The following is a 5,800-nucleotide window of genomic DNA, read 5'->3' as shown; positions in this document are numbered from 1 at the left end:
GACACTTTGACATGGTCACTGGAGAAAGTGAGGATCAAACCAGCCACCCTTTGGTTGCCAGACGGCCACGCTACTCCTGAGTCATGTGACCTGGATAAGATGGTGAACTACAGCTGATCGCCATGCTAGCAAACCCTCTTTTGTTTGGTTTGGTTGTTGTTTAGTGACTGTGGATGAATACACAGGAGAAGTTGAGCATAAATTTGTGTTCCCTGTTCACTTGAATATCTGCAGGAGTGTGAGGTGGAAATAATAATTGGAGGAGAATGAGAGTTCAGTCTCAGCGCTATGACCTGTGCTGACACTAAAACATGTCAGCCCACAGAACAAAGATGGCAGTCCTCTGGGAGAGCAAGTACACCACACATACATGAAGAAACCCTACAGGAAACAAATATGTTGCCAGAGACTTTTACTCTGTTTTTGTTGTTTACCCAAGTACAGGATTGGAGGGAGACTGATGGTCACTGTTTGGGTTTTTGGAAAACAAGGAGGCTGTGGGTTCAAGCTGGATTCTCAGAGACTATTTCCCCAACCTCTACATTGGCATCTACACTGTCATCCAGTCACGTGACTGAAGTCATCCAGTCACGTGACTGAAGTCATCCAGTCACGTGACTGAAGTCATCCAGTCACGTGACTGAAGTCATCCATTCATGTCAGTGATGTCATTTGGCAGGACTGTCATTGCCGTCTCATTCCAGAAAAGAATCCAGACTCCACCTGTGGCTCCATGATAACTGATGGACCTCTGGTTGGAGGCTGGACGATGATGTTTGGACTGGAAGGAAAACTCCTTGTCCAAATTCCATTGTGTTCAAGTTTAAAGTCCCACAATAAGAAGTAGCTGAATCTGACAGGTGGAGGTTTGGAACTACAAGATGGTGATGTTTTCTTGACTTGATGCTCTGACTGTCAGGGTGGATGACAGCTTCTTCTGCTGCTGCATCTGAGTGGCTATGATTGGAGGTTTTACCCTCCAAGGTTGTCTGGTTCCAGGGGAAATTCTAAAATTCCAGTCCCCAACCTTGGCTGTTCTGAAACTCTTCTCCTGAATCACTCCTGAGCTGCAGCAAGAACAAATACCAGTGCCAACCAGATCAACTTCATGGCTGCTAACAGCCTCAGACACTTGATTTCCATCAATCTGGAGCCAAGAAGGCCCTCACCTGTGGTTCTCCTCCAGGAGGGTCCAGGTTCTGCCATTGTGGCTCCTGGTGCCACTGCCAGAGAGCCTCAGCTGCACACTGCAACATTTCAACAGGAGATTGACATTCCTTCAAATGTCCTGACATCTGATTCCAATGGTTCTGTTCCATATTTATATTTTAAATCAATCACACAATGAAAGCTGCCTCAGCTGCTTTGAGACAGAGAACAAGCTAAGAGATCTGAAACCAGTCAAATATGCTTTTCTGTGTGCAAACTAGTGAGGGGCATGGAAGGATGTTTACCACCAACACAGAACCCAGACTTTAGTCATGTGATGAGATGGTGACTCTGATTATGAAGTTAATGGACAAAATGTGAATTGAAAGAAAACACATTTCTTCAGCAGACTTTGATCCAACATTTGTAGTGAGAGTTTGGTGGCTGCTCCATGTTGGAGGAAACCAGGCGATGTTGGACCATCACAGGGAAGCTCCTTTGCCTCCTCTGCTGCCAGTTCAACCACTCACTCCCATCAGTGGAGAGCAGCTTCAACTGGGTTTGGAATGTACCATTGTGGATGCATAGGAATGTGGAGAAAATGTCCTTTGTCAGAAGTGGGATTTGAACCCACGCCTCCAGGAGAGACTGCAACCTGAACGCAGCGCCTTAGACCGCTCAACCATCCTGACAGAAACTTAGATGCAGACTGAATTAATTCACTGACAAAGCAGAATTTTTTCCACAGGAGCTACTGGCTCCTTAGTTGTTGCATTTATTGTTAACATTAAACACACAGTCTGAGTTCATGGCAGTAAGAAATGAACCAGAACATTAGAACCACATTGCATCTCTTGATCAGTTTGTTACATGGGACACATTCCAGACAGGAAGGTCCCACCAAGACTTGAACTGGGATCACTGGATCCAGAGTCCAGAGTGCTCACCCTTCCACCATGGAACCAAACACAAGGAGGAGGTTCCTCTAAATACCACTTGACATCACCTGCAATCAACCTGTTGCTATTTGGAGGTTCATCTTGCTCTTGTTCCAGACTACATTGGCAAAAGGATCATGAACCACAAGGAAATCAAGGAACTCCAGATTGATTCAGGACTTTCTAACTCCATCGTATGACCTGGGAGCAAAGACTGGCCAGGCCTTCCTTAATTTATCAGTTAATTACTGCTTCAACAAACATGCCACTTAATTAAGTTACCAGAATTTCTCTCATTGAAAAACCCACCAGCCTGATTTCTTGACACGACATGAAAAATTCTCCAAGAACCCACAGTTGGGTGGAAAGATACCAGGTTAACCAGGAGGAGTCCTGTTCCTGAACCATGGATGGAACAAAGTCCACTGGAAAACTCAGCAGTTCCTGAGTGCCAGATCCATCCAGGAGCTTGGGTCTCCCCTTGACTGTGGTGATCCATGAGATCAAGGAGGACAGAGGAAAGAAGGATCCTGTTGGAGATCTCCTCCCTTCTTCCTCCACTTCACTACTACTTGGATGTCAGGAATATGAGGTTCTTTACTCAAATGAGGTATTAGGAGTTTCCTGTTTGACAAGAAGGAAGTCAGAGGTTCATACCTCACTTGTTGGTGGTGCCCTCAACCTGCTGAGAGCATCACTTAGTTCTCTACAGAGAAACATGGCAGCTCTGCTGAAGGCTGCAGGAAACCTGCTGGAACTGAGACTTGGACTCAGGTCACTGGATTCAAAGTCCAGGGTGCCAACAGGTCCACCAGGGCATCTGTGCTTTACTTACCGTGTAAAAAGGACCACAGTGGTCGTCTGGTTTTAATTTAACAAACAAATATGGTTGAAAACTTTGAGACAGAGACACAGGGCTCTTATTTGAAGGGCCATGGGATGGGAAATATCCCAGACCTCTGAGATCAGAGCGCTCACTTTGATCTCAGGGTCCTGACTTTGGGGGTTCTTCCTTTGGTCTTCAAATACTCGTGGTTTTTATTGGCAGAACTTTCAACTTGCATGCAAAAAGAGAATCACAGTCAATGTAAACCCAGCAGACAGTGTTTATTTCTAATAAATCAGACAATCGCACAAATGAGAATGAAAGGAAAAAACAATAAAATGTTTTAAAAACCTTCTCCACTCTAAAGCTTTTTAAAGTTCATTTGAAGGTTCAAAGGTGGAGGTGAGGAGGTCACCCTGATCCTCCCTGTCGTCACTGCCAGGATTCTTTCTTCTGGTGCTGTGGTTCTTCTGATGAAGGGGGCGTGATGTTTGCTGTCTCAGGCTCCACCAAATGTCCTCTTTAGGACGCCACAATGTGGTCTCTTCACTGCTCCATCTTCCCTGCATCGGAGACACCAGGGTTCCTCCTGGTGCCGACCCCATCGTCCTTCTACCCAATGGTGCGGCCATGGATCCTCAGAGGAGGCTGGGATCCTTCTTCTCATCAGAGCCACAGTTTTTCCTGGAGGGAACAACAGGAGCTTTGTTGTAATGTTTTGCTCGGTGTTTCCTGCTCAGAGCGTCAGGATCTGTGACGCCATCTTGTGGTAGGGGGTCATCATCTTGTTGTGTGGTCGTGGATTCATTGATCTGCTGTTTCAACACATTCAAGTTCATTATCCTACAAGTCAAAGTACATTTGGTGTGGAGTTTTAGTTTCTGGCCTCAATCATAACGTGTGCCTTTCTTCTTCATGAACATTTCTCAGCTTTGTAAGTTTATTCTAGTTTTTCTTCCTCACTTTTCTATTCCATTGTTGTTGAAGATTCTACTGCAGGTTGGAGTTCCCTGTTGACTGAAGCAGAAAAAGGAACAACAAGCTGGAGGCTGTCAGAGCTCCAAGTTGGGGGCTGATATATATAAAGTAGGAGATGAACACATCCAGGTTAGCATCCCTCTCAGAAGCTGCAACTTTAGCTCTTCAGGATACAGCAGCCTAGCATAGCTTCATCTGGCCAGTTAGTGGCCCACTTTGATGTCTGGGATATCAGGTTCAAGGTTCTTCACAGCTCTGAATGAAGGCTTTCTAAAGTGTTAACCAGTACTCCAGTTGTAAAAAACAATCAGGGGGGATGGTAGATTTTGATGTTTAGGAACAGATCATTTGTGCTGATGACAGCGCATCAGGTGAGAGACCAACAGTGTACCCTTACTCCTCTCAAACAACAAGCATGCTATGGATATTACCTGTCTGCTACTCCTGTCATTGATCTTGACCAAGCCCCCAGGCTGACACTGCTACCACTGCTCCTACATAGTGAGAGTCAAATGCAGAGGACATTTTCCCACCGGGTGCAAGTGCAACTTCATACTCATGCTACCTATAAATCTGGGAATTCATCTATATTTTGAAACAAAACATTCTCAAGTCAAGTCCATTTTAATTAAAGTGCAAGAGCAAAAGAATGAAACAAATGTACTGTGGCAGGATGGCGCTACACTCCCCACCGTGAGGGGCAGTGTGGCAGACGATAGTGAGTGGTCACCTAGCAGTAGACCTGGTCCGACCCTTCTCCATCCTTTCCACTTCCTCTCCCTCCTTTATGGAGCCGACAGCCGTGCGTGGTGGCGTCTCGCTGGTCAGCAGATCGGTTACAAACAAAGGTACCTCAAAACCTCAAAATAATGCAACAGTGATGTCGGAAGAATTGCTAATGAACTCAAAATGATGCTAAGAGTAATGTAGTGATAGTTGCTAATAACCTCAAAGTAATGCTGACAGTGATGTAATAAGAATTGCTCATGAACTCAAAATGATGCTAACAGTAATGGAGTGAAACGTTCAAATAAACTCAAAGTGATGCTGACAGTCATGTACTAAGAGTTGCTACGAACCTCAAAATAATGCGACAGTAATGTAGTAAAAGTTGCGACGAACCTCAAAATATTGCGACAGTGATGTCGGAAGAATTGCTAATGAACTCAAAATGATGCTAACAGTAATGTAGTGATAGTTGCTAATCAACTCAGTGATGCTTACAGTAATGTAGTAACAGTTTCGAACAACCTCAAAGTGATGCTGACAGTCATGTAGTAAGAGTTGCTAATGAACTCAATTCAATGCTACAGTGATGTCGTGAGAATTGCTAATAAACTCAAAGTAATGCTGACAGTAATGTAGTAAGAGTTGCTAGGAACCTTAAAATAATACAACAATAATGTAGTAAGAGTTACGACGAACCTCAAAATAATGTGACAGTGATGTCAGAAGAATTGCTAATGATCTCAAAATGATGCGACAGTGATGTAGTAAGAATTGCTAATGAACTCAAAATGATGCTAACAGTAATGGAGTGAAACTTTCCAACAACCTCAAAGTGATGCTGACAGTCTTGTACTATGAGTTGCTACGAACCTCAAAATATTGCGACATTGATGTCGGAAGAATATCTAATGAACTCAAAATGATGCTAACAGTAATGTAGTGATAGTTGCTAAAAAACTCAATGTGATGCTGACAGTAATGTAGTAAGAGTTGCTACGAACCTCAAAATAATGCGACAGTGATGTCGGAAGAATTGCTAATGAACTCAAGATGATGCTAACAGTAATGTAGTGACAGTTGCTAAGAAACTCAGTGATGCTTACAGTAATGTAGTAAGAGTTGCTACGAACCTCAAAATAATGCGACAGTGATGTCGGAAGAATTGCTAATGAACTCAAGA

The sequence above is a fragment of the Aulostomus chinensis genome, chromosome 1 (genome assembly GCF_037954235.1).
Source record: "Aulostomus chinensis isolate RoL2024-O1b breed Wild chromosome 1, RoL_Achi_v1.0, whole genome shotgun sequence".
In the NCBI taxonomy this organism is placed as follows: Eukaryota; Metazoa; Chordata; class Actinopteri; order Syngnathiformes; family Aulostomidae; genus Aulostomus; species Aulostomus chinensis.
Note: the sequence above shows the minus strand (reverse complement) of the source record.